The sequence below is a fragment of the Zea mays genome, chromosome 2 (genome assembly GCF_902167145.1).
Source record: "Zea mays cultivar B73 chromosome 2, Zm-B73-REFERENCE-NAM-5.0, whole genome shotgun sequence".
NCBI lineage: Eukaryota > Viridiplantae > Streptophyta > Magnoliopsida > Poales > Poaceae > Zea > Zea mays.
This window is the reverse complement of record NC_050097.1, coordinates 200,194,799-200,216,354: the sequence shown is the minus strand read 5'-3', so window position 1 is coordinate 200,216,354 and position 21,556 is coordinate 200,194,799. Positions and strand designations below refer to the sequence as shown.

Sequence of the window (21,556 nt, the reverse complement as noted above, 5' to 3'; positions counted from 1 at the left end):
ACCCATCTACCTGAGGTTTTTCTCATGCTAGTGGATCTTTGTAAAGGTCTCATAGTGGATCCCTAGCCATTCACATTGGAAGTGTCTAAGGGCATTTCAAACCCACACTAGAACGGGTAAACGAATTATGGGTAAAGATGTGCAACCACTACATTATAAATTTGATATATCAGTCATGCTCACGATCATGAGCGGTTCGGGTCTCTCACATGATTAATACATGGAAGTAAATTTAACCTGACATGCATAACAGTAAAGAAGATATTATTTAACCGTGTTAGCATAGATGTTTTACTATATATATATAGAAACATGAACTTTAGATACACATATACATATTTACATTCTCAAACATAAACGTCGTCATTATTGTCATACCTTCACAACTACCTCCAAACACAAACTTCAGATGCACATATAGGTACCATCACTCATGCAGATTATAATTCACGTTCACAACTACCATCCTTAAATTCATTGGATAGCATCACTGAGATACAATAATACAGGAAGCGAATGAACATAGATCAAAATGTGTTTGAAGTAGTGACATTACTCTGCATGATCAATAGCCTAACCTAAGAGCCATCCATTGTGACATACTTTACATCCATGACGCATGATCTCTTGAATAATGTGGTGTTGGTGGCGGTCTCGATCTCCTGATCTAATGCGAGCGCAATGCTACCACCGTGGTGGATGTCACGCTCAGCCTCTCTCACAAGGCGGGATAGGAAGAGCACACTGGAGGTCGCCAAGGGGTCATCCAAGAACACAAGGTCAAAGGCTCAGTCAGAGAATAGGAGGTGGTAGGGATCCGTGCGGTGGACTAGTGGCAGGAAGTCTATGAGGTTGACACTGGTGGCGTCCCTGGTTCCGTGGTGTAGAAAGCATTGACGGCATGGCCGACGCTAGAGGTGAGGCAGATGACACAAGAAGGGGTCATGAGGATGCCGAGGTCACGGAGCGATGGGAATGCGGACATAGCCAGGGACACAACACAACGTCTCTAGCACGGGAAGCGTGGAGCATAGCAAGGCGATGGTCGAGTGGGACCACTCGGTGCGAGGCGGCGTCACAAGAGGTGCGAGGGAAGGGGGCGAGTGACATGGTGAGGGCGAGTGGGGTGGGACACGGGGAAGCAGTAGATGGATGTGTAGTGCAAGAGATATAAGAGTGAGAGTGTGGCGATGGTGGCCAGTGCTATGGAGACGTGCATGACCAACCATGTTGTGTGCCGGTCAATCGCCGCTAGCGAGCACGCGGTGGAGGTGGCCATAGATAGGATTGTCCTACTCTGTCCTCGACTCCTCATTATGTGTTGATTGGGAATTGGATAATCTGGATGAAGGTGGAGTAGTGCCTGCTGGTGCCGAAGATCTGCATTCGTGAGGGAGAGGAGCCCGGTGGCACATGTGTTTGTTGCGAGACTGGTAGCATAAGCGTTTGTTGCAAGAGAAAGGTGTTGATGATGATTGCATGCTATTGTGGGAAAGATGGAGAGAGAGCGACAAGTTGGGATGAGGGAAGAGAGGATGGTGGGTTGATAAAAGGAAAATCGAGGGAGGTTTGTGCAAAAATATGACATGGGACATGTCGGTGTTTGGACCCCGATCGCACACCCAGGGTTACCCCGCGCGGTGCTTTTGGGTAGGACGGTGCTGCTGACTGTAGCTCAATGGTTCGTGCAAAATGCACGAGGGATGACAGGAAATCTTCTGCAAGTTCAGGCCGCTTTGAGATACGTAATACCCTACTTCCTGGTGTGGATCTTTATGTGGTAGGTTACAAGAGAAGTCTCCTATGTGGAGAAAAGCTAGTGGGCTGAGTAGTTGGTCGATGGAAATGATGGGGTACCCCCTTGACCTTATATACTTGACCGTGGGGCATTACATGCGTATATGATGACGATGTGTACCTAAGTAATAGTGAACTGACTGAACTTATCCTCCTATAATTTTGCCGACCTATCCCTAGTTTGCTTCGACGTCCAAGGATGCTGCGCGGGAAAATCGGATCAGCGCTGTGGATAGCGCTTAAATCCAATGAGCCGCTTGGGCCCGAGCCTACTTCTTCATCGCGTCGGCCCCTTCCACCAGCGGCTCTCCCCTGGCCCATGAAGGGGTGGCCTTGTGAGATAACAGGCCCAAAACCTTTCACGAGGCCTTCATGCCTTCTAGTGGACTCGGGGATATCTGTCCCCCACAAGCCCCCAATCTTTGAGTTGATTTTGAAATAATCAGCCCAAAGATTCTAGGTCCAACTTACGAATCTGTGGCTTGACTTCCATTTTGGCGATGGGTGCACCGGAGGTGCACCTACTGAGCATTTACTCCTGAACTTTAAGTGATTTCAGTAAAAACAGTCTTCTCAAAAGCCCTTATTCAGCATTGTGGAGATCAGTGTCTTATCATCGTGCCATGCTTTGGAAATCGCCATTTGGAACTTTGAGTAGGTTTTTTGAAAACAAACCACTCACAGGTTTTCACTTCGTGCTTTAGAAATCAGCACCTGGAACTTTGAGTAGGTTTTTTGAAAACAAACCACTCGAAGGCTTTCACTTCGCGCTTTAGAAATCATCATCTGGAACTTTGAGTAGGTTTTTTGAAAATAAACCACTCGAAGGCTTTCACTTCATGCTTTAGAGATCAACATTCTTTCTCCTAGGATTAAAAATCTATTGGGCGCACCGGAGGTGCACCCAATGGGTGTAGCCCCCGAGCTTTGAGTAGATTTTTGAAAATAATCCACTCAAAGATCTTCATCTTGTGCTTTAGAAATTAGCATTTTGTCTTCATCTCATGTTCTTGCGAATTCAAACAATATCGTCTGCCCACTCCTTGTTAGGTCTGCAATTTATTTGATCGGTGACAGATTGGACGTTTGGTAGATGGCTCTTGGCTGGTCTTCACTCCGCTCTGCGCTTCAATGCCTCTGCTGATTAGACTTGCAGCTCAGTAGCTATATTTGGATTTCCTTTGATCTCTGTCGATTTCTTCCTTCTGTCTCAATACATTCATTGCGTATACTATATGGATATGACTTCTTTAGAAAATCTAATGAAAATTCCTGGCCATCCCCCCAATGGGTGTGACCAAGGGGTGTCTTGGTACGCAAAGCGTTTAGCACACTATCCTGGAGTAGTAACTTGATGTGACCGCGGGGTGTAATCATGTCATCCGAGCAGTTGACCTTGGTCCAGACAATGTCATGTTACGCGAAGCGGCGTCTGTTGCCTGACTCATTTTCAGGCGGCTTGAATTGCTTATTGAATACTTGCGACTGTTCGGCGGGCGTGGTAGGAAGTGGACGGTCACTCCTGGCCTCTATAAATAGCCTGCTTGCACCATTGTTCTCTTCACTTATCCTTCAATCATCTGTTGCTTCGCTTCTAACTCCTTCTCCTCCACCTGACCATGGGCAAAGACAAAAAGGGTCGGGGTTCGCCACATCGCTCCGCGTGACAAGCGGAAGCGCGAGCCAAGTTCTCCCTTGGAGGACTTTGGTGACTTCGAGTACTCGGAGGAGGAGGTTTCCTCCGAGTCCGAGGGGTCCCTGAAGTACGCTTCCCCCTCGGTGTCGTCTGATGATTCGGACGACTCCCAGAGGATAGCCGCCAAGGTGTGGACGTACATCCAGTCCGTCGAGCGCGCTGGGCTCGAAGGCTCGGATGAGTCGGAGGTCTCCTCGGACGGGGAGAACTCCTCTGACTCGTCCGAGGAAGGGAGTGGCGGTGACGACGACGACGAAGACAACGGTAGAGGCGACAACATCGGCGGAGGTGGCGACGGCGACGGCGGCAACAACAGCGGCAAGGGCAGCAGTGGAGGCAGTGGCGACGGCAGGAGCGACGACGGCGGCAAGGGCGGCGACAGCGACAAGGCCAGTGGCAAGGCACCACTGGCTTAAATATTAGTACAAATAGTTAGTAGTAGTAGTATTAGAATAATGTAGTAGTAATTAGTAGTATAACGTAGTGTAAGTAGTGTAGTAATGTAATGTAGGGTAATGTAATGTAGTAGAAGGTAGGGGTAAAAAGGCCAGCTCATAATGAGTCAGTCTTTGAGTTTGTATAACCCCCCCTTTAATATTAATGAAAAACTTCTAGTGTTTTTAGTGAACGTTGTGCTCTTGCTGCTTTTTCTACATGCACACTTGGTAGTTTATCCATGCGTCTAACGCTACCGGCGTTTTTAGAGGTAACCGCCGAGCGATAGCTGATGATACCGGCATTTTAGAGGTAACGTCGAGTCGTGCTCGATGCTGCCGGCGTTTTAGAGTTAACCGTCGAGCGATAGCTATAGTACCGGCATTTTAGAGGTAACACCAAGTCATGCTTGATGTGCTGGCGTTTTAGAGGTAACCGCCAAGCGATAGCTGATGATACTGGCGCCGAGTTATGCCTGAAGTTCTGCTTTCCTGAGTAATGACTTGACACTTTTTTAGAAGTAGTGCTCAACCCGGGAAACCCCATTTATACTTGCGTCGACATGCGTTTATGATTTCTGAGCCCTAACTTCACATTTCCGCCTCGAACCACTCCTCTGCTTCCCTGAGATCTTGCTTCTGTTCGTTCCGCCAGCCAGATTGCGATGGCGCCGAAGCGGAAGAGGCAAAGCTCTGTCGCAACAATCATCCTGCCCATTGACCCCAACAGATAGTTGCCATTCGCGGGTAACCACATGTTCGTTATCTTAGAATCTGACCTCCTTCATCTTGTCAGTGTTGGGGTTTTGCTTCTGAAAGAGCTCTACTCTTGGCAAATTTGCCGTGGGGTCACCGTTCCGACAGAGGATACCCATGAATCTGTCGTTTACATTCCTTTCCTTATCCACAGCCTTGCTCTTCTCGTCTCTCCCTTTTTCGCGGCCTCCTTGATTTCTATGAATTGAACTTGACTCATCTGAACCCTAATTCCATCTTGCAAGTTTCCATCTTTGTACATCTGTGTGAGGCCTTTCTCGGGATTCTCCTCCATTTCGGTCTCTGGAAATACCTATATCACTATCGGCCCGGGATGGCTGGGGGACAGCACCAGCTCGTTGGCAGCGCAAGCCTAGAGCTTCGTCGCGGAAGAAAAGCAGAGTACCTCCACATTCCCCTCAAGGATAGCATCAAAGGGTGGCACCTTGAGTGGTTCATTGTGGAAAACCATTGCAAGTCTCTCCCCCCCTCGGTCAGGGAGGTAGCCAGATGTCCGCACATCGAGCTGGATAGAATCTCCGACTCCTTCGGAGATAATAGAGGCTAAGGTACTACTTGCGAGGTCTGCTTGCTAAAGGACAGAGGTCTAACTGCTAAGGCCGTGGTTGCTGATTTCATTTTCAAGAACATCCAACCCTTGAAGGATAGGGCGTATCCTGCTTATTTGTACAGTGGTGTCAACAATTCTACCCGGGTCACAAACAAGAAGATTCCCACTGAAGATTTGATGAGCCGACTGCACATGATCTTGAAGGGTAGAATTTCAAATGCTGGTGCTCTTGTGGCCTATTCTGCTTGGAACTTGCCACCAATCTGGTCATTTTCTGAGTTTGTGTCCAACCCTCCTGCTCGTGATGGTAGCCTGGGTCTTAGAGTGTGACCCTCTCCAGCAGATATTGAAGCATTGATTACTTCAATTCAGAACATTCCCGAAGATGAGAGGCAGACTCACTTCGAGATGCTAGCCAGCACTGATGACGCTGAGATAGATGCTGTGCTTAGCCTATTGGCGAGGGAATCATCCGACTCTACCCGTACCGAGCCAATGGCTATCACAACTGGGGAGGAGTTTGGTGAAGAGGTGGAAAATTGGAAACCCGAAGGTGCTCGTCCAAAGCGTTCGCGCCGAGCGAGACGCCCAACTACACCTGTCAAGGAGAAGAAAAAGAAAAGGCAGCTCCAGCGACTGTCGTGCTTGGGTCAGGATGCTGGCCCTTTCGTGCCAGTTCCTGATGATGTCCCGATAGAGGCCGTTCCAGAGACTGACTGTAACACCATGAATTTGGGGGGTATAAAATTTCTTTGCTCATATTCACAAATTCAGGTGTTACTTCTCTTTTCTCACCTTTCCCCAATCTCCTCTTTCTCATTTCTATAGGAGAAGAGTGGTTATTCTTATTTGTAATTATAGTTTAGTAGGCTAAACTCCAAGAGAGTATGAAATGTTGCATCATGTCAAACCCTAAATCCTACTTTTGTTTGGTGCATAATTCTTAGAAAAGCTAATTTGAATTTGTGGCTTATTTGGATTTGAATCAAATAGAGTAAATAAAAGGAAAAGAGAAAACAAATGCCAGAATAAAAGAAAACGGAAAAGAAGCCCGCTTCCCCCGCCCCCTCGGCCTTTCGGCCCATCAGGCCCACCCCGCGCGCGCGCCTTCTTCCCCCCTCCTCTCTCTGCCCTGGCGGGCCCGCCCGTCAGCGCGGCCGCTTTCCCCGCATCCGCGCCCGCTTCCCCGCTCTCTCTGCTTGCGGGCCCGGGTTGTCAGCTCCCTCGTCCCCGCGTAACTGCCGCCCGAGCTGCGCGTGGCCGCGGTCTCCGCGCCCACGTCGCGCGTGAAGCTCGCAACCACCCCGGCCCCGGCCACTTGAGCCCAGAACCCCGCTCGCCCTCTCCCCCTCCCTCATTTGCGCACCTGCATCCCCCTCTCCAACCTCCCCCGCGCTGCGCACACGCCAGAGCGCCGCCGCCATTAAATCGCCGCCGCCCGAGCCCGTTTCTCCGTCGCCGTTGGAGCTCCGCCGTGCCCTCTGCCACGGTGAGCTTCGCCCCGACGTCCGCAACCCGGGACGCGCTCCAATTTCCCCTCCCCCTCTCTAATTTCCTCTGCCCGCGCTCACCCGCCGTCCTCCGTGCAGCCGCAGTGGTCCGCCACCGTAGACCAGAGCCGTCGCCGCGCCTTCGCCGTCACCGAGGAGTCCCCAGAGTCCGTCTTGAGGTAAGGAACCTCTCCCGCCCCCTCCCGACCTTTGTATTGCCCCCTGTCGCGTTTAATTGCTCGCCGGAGCCCTTTAGCGCCGCCGCCGAGCCGCATCGCCCGTGGACCGCCCCCCTCCGGTGCCCCTGCCCCGACCCAGTCCCCACCAGAAGACTCCCCGCGTCTTCCCCAACCTCCCCGGCCGTCCCGGTCGCCTGAGGACCCGCAGAGCCCCGCGCCCCTCGTCTCCGGCGAGCTCCCCCGCCGCGGGTGCGGCCGCCGCCGCCTCAGCTAGCTGGAGAAGGGGACAGAAGCCAGCCGCCCCATCCCCGCCATCCATCTCAGATCGGATGGCCCTATTTTAAATAACCCGGGCCCGATCCTGGCCGTCCGCCTGGAATCCGACGGCCCAGGGCCGTTTCCCCACACCCCGCCTCCCTTCCACTTGGGCCCCGCCTGTCAGCCAGCCGCCCGCGTCCGCTCTGCCCACCCGGCCCCGCCTGTCAGCCGCTCGCGCTCGCTCTGCCCGCCCGACCCCGCCTGTCAGCCACCCGCGCCCGCGCTGCCCGCCTGGCCCCGCCTGTCAGCCGCTCAGGCCGCCGCGCGCTCGCGCGCCTGCCCGCCGATCTAATCCTGAGCGTTGATCCGAGATCCGACGGCTATTAGAGCCCGATACCCCTTCGCCCGCGCTTTTTCTTAAAGAGACCCCCGCCTTTCCGCTATTTAACCCGCCGTCCCTGGATTCTCACAGTTAGGTCCTCGGACCTTTTATTTAATCCAAAATAAGTATTTAAGGCATATTTTTAATCCCCAATCTTGTAAAATTCATAACTTTGTCATATGAACTCCAAATTAGGTGCTTCAAATTGCAAAATGTTCATAATATTCTTATCTATCTATTTAAGCAATGTTCCTCTGCTGTTTCTATGTCCCAATTAATAGTTGATCTTTTGGGTAAGATTAATGTTATTGGAACCCTAATTGAGATAAATAGAAGATGATGGACTTTAATAAAAGTTGGAGCACCTAAGTTTATGGATTTAAGCACCTAAGTTTAAGGACTTAAAACCATGTAATGATTTAACCCCACCACTGACTTAGACCTGATTAGTGGATAGTGAATCATTTTGTGTAGTCCTCTACCCTAGACCTAGGGAACACCAGAGTGCCAGTCCTTTTCTATTATGAGCTTGTGATCTCTCTGCTGCATATGTTTGGTATACTGCTTTTGTTTGTTATTTCCCAAGTGCATAGTGTGAATGATTACTTTACGTAGACAACGGACAGTCTGTGTTTCCCGAGGAAGTTGCAGAGGAAGTCCCTGATCAGCAGTTTGGTGAAGGCAAGTGTCCTCTGTCCCATTATGTCCTATTCATTTATAACTTACTACCCCGCATTACTTACTTGAAACCTAAGGATTGACTAGCTTCACACTTTACTTTATCCTTGATGACCTTATGGGTTGTTATGGTTAGCATTCTGCTATTGCCTTAACTTAATCAATGAACATGATGAGACTATTTATGATACTGTTATCCTGATGATGTTGATGATCTTGTGATACTCTAGGGGGCTCAGGCTGTTTCCTGAGTACCTCTCCGTAAGGACCTGTTCGTTGAGAGACCACCCGGGATAACAATGCAACCATGAGGGTGGAATGGGGTGCCCTTAGCTAATTAATTAGAGGAACTAGAAGTGTAGTTGCTTCGCCGTCGTGCCGTCAATGGGGTCCAGGCACAGTGCTTGCTCTGCCGAGGCTGGGTGCCGAGGTTCTTTCGTTTTGCTTAACGATGGTGACTTTAATTATGTTTCCTAGTATTTCTTCTCTGAGGAAGTACTTTTTTTTGGGATTATAACTTGGGTTTTATGATAAAACTTGGCTCCTACTAATAATAAATACCTGACCAACTAAAAGCAACTGCTTGAGCCTAACCCCACATAAAGCTAGTCCACTTCAGCCAAACGGGACATTTGCTGAGTACGTTGATGTGTACTCATCCTTGCTTTACCACCAAACACCAGGTTGTCCACATTGCAACCACTGCTCAGGAGGAGACGAAGTCGTGGAAGGAGACTTCCAGGAGTTCCAAGACTACGACGAATTCTAGGTGTGGGTTGGCGGCAACCCCCAGTCAGCTGCCTGTGAAGGCCTTATCTTTACTGCGTTTCGCTAGCACTTTGATTTAGCTGTTAAGTTGATGACTATGTGGATGTCTATGACCCTGTGATGTAATAGGTTAATACTCTTTTATGTTATTATTCGAGCACTGTGCGATGATGTTCATTTATGTAATCGCTGTGTACGTGAGTTCTGATCCTGGCACGTACATAGTTCGCATTCGGTTTGCCTTCTGAAACCGGGTGTGACATAAGTGGTATCAAAGCCCGTGCTGACTGTAGGACCGCTGACCTAGAGTAGCACTGGTCGTACTAAGGACTATTGACCTTCCCTCTCACCTTGACCTCTGATGTTACTTCAAAAGTCGGTCACCTGGACCAACCCTATGTGTTACTACATATATATACTATATTATACCTTGTTAAAATTTTTATCTTGTTCTGTCTATGGTTTATTCACTTGTCATATTAGTTCTGCTCTTACTCTTATGCTTACGGTGTCTTTTGTAGATGGCTCATCTTAGACACACTGCACGTAAGTCGGTGATTCCTTTCCTACCATCTCGACTTGCGGAGCGTCCTCTGCGCCGCACCGTGTCCGGTCAGTCGAGTCACCTGGAGAGACTGCACCACCGCCTGCGTGAGGAGCAGGAACGCCGACGCCAGCACAGAGAGCAGCAGGGCTCTTCCTCCCCACCCCAGCAGGAGGTGGAGTCCGTGAGGCGCCGTTCCTCTGTTGCCCAGCTGGAGGCGCCCCCTTCACCACCGCGGGACGTCCCGGCTGTTGGAGGAGCTACTGGAGGAGGTCCTGGAGGAGACCCCGACGACGACGACTCCGACCACAGTACGGAGTCCTCTGAGCCGCAGGAGGCGGAAGGGTGGGTCGCCCGACCCATCACCCGTGACGCCGCTCGCGGTTGTCACTTCCACGACGCACTCGACACCTTGCTGCGCTAGGCTTTCGACCGGCACACCTGGTCGATCGAGTATCGTTGTGTAGTTTACTAGCACAGTCGCGGGAGGTACCCAGACCGCTGGGAGGCTACCTGCCTAGTTCGCCGTCCGGAGGATGATCTCCGGGGTGCAGAGGCCGTTTCGGAGCACTACTCCATCTCCGAGAGGGACACTGCAGAGGCGGCTATGCAGGATGCAGCACAGCGTGCACTCTCCCAGTACTGTTCCTTGTTCGGTGGGGTGGCCGACGGTCTTAACCTTAGGTACTACCCCCGCCGTCCTACTGGCAGCACCGAGAGTGTGGTTGTCTCACCTGTTGGTGAGGGTAACCCTAGGTTGAGCAGCACAGTCAACCTAGTCGCGGTGCTTAACACTGAGCTGGATCACTCTCTGGACGAGCTGAGCAGGACTCGAACGGAGATTGATGAGTTGCGTGCTGAGCTAGCAGAGCGCCGCCACCAAGAGGGTGGTTCCCCCGCTCCTGTTGGGACTCAGCACCCTTACCGCTCGCCACCACGTGGTCACCACACTTATGGTTCCCCTGCCTGTAAGATCAGGATAGATCTGGATCCTTAGATCGTTAGCGTCGGAGTTTGTAATAATTCTTAAGTCAGATGTCTCAGCCTTAGGTAGTCAGTTTAGTTTGCTTATCAGTTGCTTCCACTTAGTTTAGTTTGCTTATCAGTTGCTTACATGCTTGTCATGATGAACTTGTGCTGGATTTGAATCTTTGTAATGACTGTAGCCAACATGTGGGTTTCCCCTGCAGTTTGGCTTAGCTAGTAATGTTAATGAAGTCAGTTATTTAGTTGGGAAACCATTTACTTCTACTTTCCTTTCTATCTGAGAAGCTGTGTTGAATCATAATGAGGATCAGTGAAGCTCTTTATTCACTCAGTGTCATGAAGAATTCTATATTCCCTTTTCTTATGCTGAAGGATTGTAAGATCAATGCTGATGTATGAATGTCTTCCACAGATGTCTGACAACAGGCGCCGATGCAACAGGCGTGCTCAGCAAGAGCAGCATGACCAGCAGGAGGAACATCAGAGGCAGCCTCCCCCACCACCCCCGATGACAGTGGAGCAGATGTTCTTGATGCAGACTCAGGCAGTGCAGGCCATTGGGCAGACTCTGGCAGCCATGCAGCAGGCTCAACAGCAACCCCAACCCCAATTACAAGTGCAAATGCCCCAGATGCCACGGGATAAGCGTGGTGAGTTCATGAGAGGGCACCCTCCTACCTTCGCCCACTCCGCTGACCCCATGGATGCAGAAGACTGGTTGCGTGCAGTGGAAAGGGAACTGCGCACCGCCCAATGTGACGACAGGGAGAAGGTTCTGTATGGTCCCCGTCAGCTAAGGGGAGCAGCCCAGTCCTGGTGGGAGTCCTACCTCGCCACACATGCTGACCCCGAAGCCATCACCTGGGAAGAATTCAGCGAGAGTTTCCGTTGGTACCATGTTCCAGAGGGACTGATGATCGTGAAGAAAGAGGAGTTCTTGGCTTTGAGGCAGGGACCCCTGTCTGTTAGTGAATATAGAGACAAGTTTCTGCAGCTATCTCGTTATGCACCTGAAGACGTCAACACTGATGCTAAGAGGCAGTACATGTTCATGAGGGGTTTGGTGGATCCCCTGCATTACCAGCTGATGAATCACACCTTCCCCACCTTCCAGCACCTGATCGATAGGGCAGTTATGACTGAGAAAAAGCGTAAGGATATGGAAGATCGGAAGCGCAAGATGAGTGGACCCCAGTCCGGAAGCATCAGCCGTCCACGTTTCTCAGGCAGTTCATCTCAGCAAGGCAGGCCTGGTCACCCACAGGGATATCAGAATCAGCGTCCGCATCAGCAGCAGTTTCAGAGGCAGTACCCACAACAGCAGCAGTATCGTCAGAACAGCCAGCAGGGAGGTAATCAGTATCAGAAGCAGAACAACCAGGCACCTCGCCTTCCTGCCCCAGCAGCAAATCAGAGCAACCAAGCAGCCCCAGCACAAGGAGGAGGCAGAGGATGTTTCCATTGTGGAGATCAAGGCCATTGGGCGATGCAGTGCCCAAAGAAGATGGCGCAGCAGCAGACCAACCCCAATGCTCCAACAAGGCAAGGTGTACTGCAGCCGGCAGCAGGTAATCGTGGCCAAGCGTACAACCGTGGGAAGGTGAACCACTTGGAGGCCGAAGCGATCCAGGATGCACCAGATGTGGCAGTAGGTATGTTCTCAGTCGAATCTCATCCCGCAAAAGTGCTATTTGATACTGGTGCAACTCATTCATTTGTCACTGCAATATGGGTAGAAATGCATAACATCTCAGTAGAGGCAATGATGCCGCCCATGAGGATTAATTCAGTTGGTGGTAAAGTGCAAGCAGATAGAATATGCTCGAACATAAGGGTGGAAATAAGAGGGATAGGGTTCCCCAGTGATCTAATAGTAATAGACACCCTTGGGGTAGATGTCATCCTAGGGATGAATTGGTTAATGAAATATGAAGCGAATGTTAGCTGTGACAAGAGGACCGTAACATTGAAGTCCCCATCCGGAGAGGAGGTAGTGGCTGAGCTAAGGATGCCTAAATCAGCGGAGGGAGATTGTCACCAGATTTCAGTTGATAGTAAGGAGGCCAACCCGCTTGAGGCTATCAAGGTTGTGTCAGACTTTCCGGATGTGTTTCTCGAGGAGCTAACGGGCATGCCACCCGAGAGAAAGGTTGAATTTGCCATAGAGCTTATCCCTGGTACCGCCCCCATTTCCAAAAGAGCCTATCGAGTGTCTGGACCAGAATTGGTGGAACTCAAGAAGCAGATAGATGAGATGTTAGAGAAGGGTTACATTAGACCAAGTACCTCGCCTTGGGCCGCTCCAGTATTGTTTGTAGAGAAGAAAGATGGTACCAAAAGGATGTGCATAGATTACAGAGCCCTGAATGAAGTCACTATTAAGAACAAGTACCCTTTGCCCAGAATAGAAGATCTGTTTGACCAACTCAGAGGTGCCAGCGTATTCTCGAAGATAGATCTGAGGTCAGGCTACCATCAACTCAGAATCCGACCCTCGGACATACCGAAGACAGCATTCATCACCAAGTACGGGTTATATGAATTCACAGTTATGTCCTTTGGTTTGACAAATGCGCCGGCCTTCTTTATGTATCTGATGAACAGCGTGTTCATGGACTATCTAGACAAGTTTGTGGTAGTGTTCATCGATGATATTCTCATATACTCTCAAAGTGAGGAGGATCATGTGGACCATTTGAAGATGGTATTGCAAAGGCTACGAGAGCATCAGTTGTATGCCAAGCTGAGTAAATGCGAGTTCTGGATTCATGAAGTCCTGTTTCTGGGTCACATCATAAACCAAGATGGGTTGGCAGTGGATCCAAAGAAGGTAGCAGATATTCTGAACTGGAAAGCACCGAATGATGTTCGTGGGATCAAGAGCTTCATCGGAATGGTCGGATACTATAGGCGTTTCATTGAAGGCTTCTCAAAGATTGCTAGACCAATGACAGCGTTGCTAGCGAAGAAAGTTGAGTTTAAGTGGACCCAAAAGTGTCAGGAAGCATTTGAAGAACTGAAAAATAGGTTGACTACAGCTCCTGTGTTAGTCCTGCTTGATGTTCACAAGTCATTCTCAGTGTATTGCGACGCTTCTTACACCGGATTGGGATGTGTGCTAATGCAAGAAGGAAGAGTTGTAGCATACTCATCTCGACAGCTGAAGATTCATGAGAAAAATTACCCCACACACGACCTAGAGTTGGCAGCAGTGGTTCATGCTTTAAAGACCTGGAGACATTACCTGTACGGGAAGAAGTGCGACATCTACACATATCATAAAAGTCTGAAGTACATATTCACCCAGTCAGAGTTAAACATGAGGCAGCGAAGATGGTTGGAATTGATCAAAGACTATGAGTTGGAGATACATTACCATCCAGGCAAAGCCAATGTTGTTGCAGATGCTCTGAGCAGGAAGAGTCAAGTCAATATGTTGGCCACGTACCCAATGCCATATGAGTTAGCCAAGGAGTTCGACAGGCTGAGTCTCGGTTTCCTGAACAGTATACAAGGAGTAACAGTGGAGTTAGAGCCCACCCTAGAGCGGGAGATCAAAGAAGGGCAGAAGGATGATGAAACATCAACAATATCCGGCAGCTAATCTTAGAAGGAAGAGGCAAAGACTTTCGAGAGGATGAAGAGGGAGTAATATGGTTCAAGGACCGATTGTGTGTTCCCGACATCAAACCTATTCGGGAGCTGATCCTAAAGGAAGCTCATGAGACAGCCTACTCCATACACCCTGGAAGTGAAAAGATGTATCAGGATTTAAAAAGGAGATTTTGGTGGTATGACATGAAAAGAGAAATCGCAGAATATGTCGCCGTTTGTGATAGCTGTCAAAGAACCAAAGCAGAGCATCAAAGGCCCGCCGGACTGTTGCAGCCATTGCAGATCCCTCAGTGGAAGTGGGATGAGATCGGGATGGATTTCATAGTTGGCCTACCTCGTACCCGGGCCGGCTATGATTCCATCTGGGTGGTGGTGGACCGCTTAACAAAGGTGGCCCATTTTATACCTGTGAAGACAACGTACACCGGAGCAGTGTTAGCTGAGTTATACATGTCTCGAATAGTCTGCCTTCATGGTGTGCCGAAGAAGATAGTGTCAGACCGAGGAATACAGTTTACCTCTCATTTTTGGCGGCAGCTACAAGAAGCTTTGGGCACACATTTGAACTTCAGCTCGGCTTATCACCCACAGACAGACGGTCAGACTGAAAGAACTAATAAGATCCTAGAAGATATGTTGAGAGCCTGTGCGTTACAAGACAAGTCAGGATGGGACAAAAGGTTACCTTATGCAGAATTCTCCTACAACAATAGTTACCAGGCCAGCTTGAAGATGTCACCGTTTCAGGCACTCTATGGGCGGAGTTGTAGGACTCCGCTCCACTGGGACCAGCCTGGAGAGAGACAGGTGTTTGGCCCCGACATCATACTTGAAGCCGAAGAGAATATTAAAATGGTTCGGGAGAACCTGAAGATAGCACACTCAAGGCAGCGAAGCTATGTGGACCGAAGGAGAAGAGAACTGAGTTTTGAAGTGGGAGACTACGTCTATCTGAAGGTGTCACCTATCAGGGGAGTCAGAAGGTTCGGAGTTAAAGGCAAGTTAGCACCCCGGTACGTTGGACCATATCAGATTCAAGCAAAGCGTGGAGAAGTGGCTTACCAGCTCAACCTACCAGAAAGTTTGTCGGCAGTGCACAACGTGTTCCACGTGTCGCAATTGAAGAAGTGTCTGCGAGTACCAGAAGAACAGTTGGCAGTGGAGGGTTTGGAAGTCCAGGAGGATCTGGCATACATAGAGAAGCCAACGCAGATTCTGGAGTTTGCAGACAGAGTCACCCGAAGGAACACCATCAGAATGTGCAAAGTCAGATGGGGTCACCACTCGGAGGAAGAAGCAACCTGGGAACGAGAAGATGATCTGAAGGCCAAATACCCTGAACTCTTTGCTGACCAACCTTGAATCTCGGGGCGAGATTCTTTTAAGGGGGATAGGTTTGTAACACCCTGAATTTGGGGGGTATAAAATTTCTTTGCTCATATTCACAAATTCAGGTGTTACTTCTCTTTTCTCACCTTTCCCCAATCTCCTCTTTCTCATTTCTATAGGAGAAGAGTGGTTATTCTTATTTGTAATTATAGTTTAGTAGGCTAAACTCCAAGAGAGTATGAAATGTTGCATCATGTCAAACCCTAAATCCTACTTTTGTTTGGTGCATAATTCTTAGAAAAGCTAATTTGAATTTGTGGCTTATTTGGATTTGAATCAAATAGAGTAAATAAAAGGAAAAGAGAAAACAAATGCCAGAATAAAAGAAAAAGGAAAAGAAGCCCGCTTCCCCCGCCCCCTCGGCCTTTCGGCCCATCAGGCCCACCCCGCGCGCGCGCGCCTTCTTCCCCCCTCCTCTCTCTGCCCTGGCGGGCCCGCCCGTCAGCGCGGCCGCTTTCCCCGCATCCGCGCCCGCTTCCCCGCTCTCTCTGCTTGCGGGCCCGGGTTGTCAGCTCCCTCGTCCCCGCGTAACTGCCGCCCGAGCTGCGCGTGGCCGCGGTCTCCGCGCCCACGTCGCGCGTGAAGCTCGCAACCACCCCGGCCCCGGCCACTTGAGCCCAGAACCCCGCTCGCCCTCTCCCCCTCCCTCATTTGCGCACCTGCAGCCCCCTCTCCAACCTCCCCCGCGTTGCGCACACGCCAGAGCGCCGCCGCCATTAAATCGCCGCCGCCCGAGCCCGTTTCTCCGTTGCCGTTGGAGCTCCGCCGTGCCCTCTGCCACGGTGAGCTTCGCCCCGACGTCCGCAACCCGGGACGCGCTCCAATTTCCCCTCCCCCTCTCTAATTTCCTCTGCCCGCGCTCACCCGCCGTCCTCCGTGCAGCCGCAGTGGTCCGCCACCGTAGACCAGAGCCGTCGCCGCGCCTTCGCCGTCACCGAGGAGTCCCCGGAGTCCGCCTTGAGGTAAGGAACCTCTCCCGCCCCCTCCCGACCTTTGTATTGCCCCCTGTCGCGTTTAATTGCTCGCCGGAGCCCTTTAGCGCCGCCGCCGAGCCGCTTCGCCGTGGACTGCCCCCCTCCGGTGCCCCTGCCCCGACCCAGTCCCCACCAGAAGACTCCCTGTGACAGAACCTCCCAAGTAATTAGGCCCACCTACAGTTGTCCTCGTCCAACGGACCTCAGACAACCCTGTAGGTGCCCCTGACTACTTGACAAGTTCGGTATCTTTCCTTACCTTACCAGGAACGTCTCACCCGTCTTGTAGACATTACAGAACATCGGAGATGAAGAAATGCGGAAGCGAATTACATAAACTTACATTTTATTTCAAAAGCAAGCTTGAGTTATTTTTATTACAGACCAGACTAAAAGTGAGTGCAGAGTAGTAATATTATACAAACCAGGGGAGGCACAAACTCCTCCCGAAAAGCTAAAAGCAAAAGATCTTAAGTGGAGGACCGAGTCCTCCCGCACTTCAGTCTTGATTTTCTTCTTTTGGAACCACCTTGGCACAGAAGCAGCAAAAGTCTGCTACTTCCTCACCTAAAAACAACGAAGGGATAAACCCTGAGTATGGAATACTCAGCAAGTCTTACCCGACTAAAGAAAAGACTCTCAAGGGTATGCTGGTTATATGGGAGTCAAGGTAAGGCTTTTCAATATTCAAAGACTCTGTTTTGCAGAAATGCTTACTAAAGTGGATCCTTAAAATCCAGTTTTAATTTGTCAAGTTAAGTAAAATTACCTGCACTAGAGTTCTTTCTACCCTAGTTCAATCACTGGTCCTATACTAGCCAATTTCTTAACAAAAGCCCATCGTCTTTAGTGGAATGCTACGTGTAGGGCAGTGACCAAGTCTTCATAACCGCGAAGGTACGGCGATCCGAATCGATTATACTCAGCTGAGGATCTCCAATCACACGACATATGTAGCACTTAACCCTTGCATATGTCAACCCGCCACCGGGGTTCTTAAGACCGGATCAGGTTCACGCAAACCGAGAGCACAGCTACACCACCGTCCAGCCTCTTGCCACGGAGGGTACACACTACTCTCGCCACCGCTCCACGCCCATTTCGTGTTATCTTATTCCGGCCTTAGTCTGCCCGAGGCAAGGCTTACCCATGACGAGGCATGTGACCAGTTAAAGGGTCCTCGATCATCAAGCCTACATCGACAAGGTCCTTAATCGACTCAGACGGAGACACTACACCGAGACTCTCTTCTCGTGCAAGTCACCCGCCCGGTCTCAGCTTAATCATTTCAACCCAAAAACTTGGTACCTGGCAGAGGTACATCTTTTCCGATGTTGAATCCATCATGGCCATGATGGATCCACCATCAAATTTTATTTTCGAAACAACCCTCCCACTTTGCCAAACATCTTTTGTAAAACAAATCCTTTTGTTTTTCTAAATCAATACTAAGCATAGGAAAACCTTTTTGTAAAATCAGGGTTTCAAGGAAGGTAATCAAGTTCAAGGAAGGTAATGCAAGAATTGTTTTATCAATCAACTCCTATCACCTAATGCAGCAAGCAAGTGAGAAAGATTTAAAAACATCAAGGGAGGTGGCAAATGCACCGGGGCTTGCCTTCGTTTACAGGTGATTCGGGTTCGGATCCACAGATATCGAAGTAGAAACTATTCCCGGTCTGGGATTCCGAAGGTGGTGGTGTCCTGTCTTCGGGGACTTCTACCTCTTCTTCACGTTCTAATCATAACCATACATAAGTATAAGAATGGATGCCATGGGATGCTCATGAGGATGCAAAGATAACATAAACTTATTATTTATGTCTTGAATACAACTTTCCTTCACGGAGTTCCGGGAACTTAGGGTTTCCGGAGTCGGTAAAGGAGTTCATAGGGCAGGGGGGGTGTTTTGGGGTTTGGTGATCAAACAAGGTCCAAATCAATTAAAACTCTACCCAAGGCTTCTAAATATTATATAACACTCATATAAAAATTTTGAGCATTTTTGGACTTACCATTTGTTTTCTAAAAATCCATAATCAACATTTTTAACCATTTTAAATACCCTAAAATTTCTTACCTTCTCTAAAAATCACAAACTTATTTTTACTAAATTCTAGGGAAAATAACAAGCCTAGGAAAATTAGTTTCACAATTTTAGCATTTTTCTACATTTTTCTACATATTTCTAAAGTTTTTCTGAAAAAGAAAAGGAAAAGGGTTAAACAGGACTGGGCCGGATTCAGCCCAGCAGCCCAGGTCCAGAGGGAAAGCGCGCCCGCGCGCGCGCGCACTGGCGGCTTTGCAGAAAAGCCCTCGGGGTTTGGCTAATTGGAAAACGAGCTTCTTTACTGTTACACTGTGTCGCTGACAAACTACAGAAACGCCCTCGGGTTTCTAATCCTTCACAGAGGGAGGTCCACGACGAGGAACAACCCTCGCCGCACCCCAGCGAGCCAATTCCGGCCGGCCAACGCCATGGCTGGAGCTCCCGTGCGACAGGGACACAATTAAACTCCTACCGAACACTTCCCCTAAATCAATTTCACCAATGGCGCACTACAACGTCCTGGCCACGGTGACAGTGCGGGTGATCCAAAGAACAACGCGTTCCCAAAGATTGGTGGCAGTATAATTCAATTGGGTGGGTCGGTGAGCATCACGGGGTTGTGGAAGCACTCCAAACGAGAAGGCATAGGAGATGAACTGACCGGGATTGTGCTGGCCGCAGTACGGTTGTTTTCACGGTGGCGGAGACTGGATTTGGGGAGAATTAGAAATTCGCGCGTGCTGGTGGAGGATTGAGGGTGGGAGCGGGTGCTATAGCTTCGGGATGGCTTAGCGCAGCTGCCCAGGGGCTCAATTTATAGTGTTCGTGGGCGGTGGTGCTCAATTTGGATGAAGATGAGCGGCGGCCGGAGATAGGGAAGAACGCAGGTGCGGTGAATTCGTGGCTACTGCCGTGGCAAGCTCCCCGGCGACGATGGGACGGTTAGAGGGAGTCATGGCGACGCGGTGGAAAGGCTTGGACACGCGGCATAAGGCCGGGAAGCGGCGGTCACCGGCGAGGTAATCCACATCCGCCGCGGTAACGATGGTACGGTGGTCGGAGTTGTTTAATGGCTGAAGTTTATCCCCGGCGGTGACCTCCAAGCGTTATCCACACTGTCCGCACGAATCACAGCAACGGATCGACCACCGGCGACGACTTACCAGCGACGAGCCCGCCGCGCTGGCAACCTGATCCGCTCGGTCTACTGTACCATGGCAATCCTTATTCAGAGCACCTGACAGCCGGAGTTGAGGGTCGATTTTCTCCAAATTTTATTTGGCGACACACCCAAGTATCTGCATAAAAGTTGTAGTGCTACTTACCAACTACAATTCGACTATAGGGGCTAAACTTATTTGAGCACTGGATCAAGGTCAAACTGGCTCTCAAACTTGGGTCTAAGCCACTGTTAGTCTGAAATTCATACAATACTAGCCTGACAGCCTGACTCCAGGCTTGATTATCTCCAAAATTTTCTTAACAACTGTGCTCACACCTTTTAGCAAAGTTGTACTCCTATAGTTGGGCTACAATCTTGATGTGGTGACCTAGGGCAAAAACCCCATGCTTTGAAAGTTACAAGGGTTCAAAGTTGTGCTCACAACACTGATTTCAGACTTAGGCTATATGGAGGTCAAGTGGTACTTTTTGCAAATAAACCCAAAACTTAGGGTTTTGCTTTCAAGTCCACATATTTGTGAACCAAAGGACTTAAGATACTTATTTGGCTTGGTTTTTGCACTTTTGTCCAAAAGTGGACCAATTTTGCATATAAGCCCCTAGGGTTTGGTTTTAGGGTTTGCCAGGGTTCTAATTAGGATTTCTGGTATCCCAGGGGTACAAAAGTGATTCAAGTTTATTCTTAGGGTCATTTTATGACTTTTACCCTAAAGTATTTAGGTTTTCTTAACTTGGGTTAAGTTTTACCCCTTTTTCTCCTTTTTCCACTGCTTAGGGTTAAGTTCTTTAACCAGGGTTTCATTTGCAAAAACATTTAGAACAATACAACTTGTTTGAAATTTTTGCCTAGTGAATGCACTCTAGGTGTGTCAAACATATGCAATGCCAATGCTCATGATGCCATGCTCATGTTTTAGTTATAGTAACACCAGGGGTGTTACATCCTTCCCCCCAAAAAAGAATCTCGTCCCGAGATTAAAATCCTAGGGTAGGTAATGGTAAAGAAAACACATCACATTTTTATTTCCTTAATTTTGGTACAAGGCAGGGGTAATGTGGAGGTTACTTCTTTATTACACAGCTATACAGACTTTACAATTTACATGAGGCTAAAAAGCCTGGGAAATTCTTATCTAAGAAGTCTTGGGTTTCCCATGTAGCCTCGTCTTCAGAATGCTGGTTCCACTGTGTTTTATAGAATTTGAGAGTCTTCCTTCGGGTGACCCTGTCCTTTTGATCCAGAACTCGAATAGGATGTTCCGAGTACGTTAAATCTGGTTCCAGGACAACATCAGTCACTTCAACGGTTCGATCAGGAACCCGAAGACACTTCTTCAGTTGTGACACGTGGAACACATTGTGCACAGCAGACAATGCTTCGGGGAGCTGAAGTCGGTATGCCACTGGTCCACATTGCTCAAGCACCAGGAATGGACCAATGTACCTGGGTGCAAGTTTCCCTTTAACCCCGAAACGCGATACACCCTTCATTGGCGAGACCTTCAGGTAAACATAGTCTCCTTCCAAGAAATATAAGGGCCTTCGCCGTATGTCTGCATAACTCTTCTGACGAGCTTGTGCCTTTTTCATATTATAAATAATTCTCTGAACCTTTTCTTCGACCTCTTTCACCATATTAGGCCTAAAGAAGTATCTTTCTCCAGGTTCAGACCAATTTAGCGGAGTTCGACACCGTCGTCCATATAAAGCTTCAAAAGGTGCCATCTTGATACTTTCTTGATAACTGTTATTGTATGAAAACTCCGCCAAAGGCAAACATTCATCCCATTTTTGCGAGAAGTCCAG

General features: G+C 49.4%; 1 pseudogene; it reads right to left on the bottom strand.

Annotated features, from left to right (window-relative positions):
• Positions 1-527: 527 nt before the first annotated feature.
• LOC103649212 (uncharacterized) lies at positions 528-1,315 on the bottom strand (annotated as a pseudogene).
• Between the last annotated feature and the right edge of the window lie 20,241 nt (positions 1,316-21,556).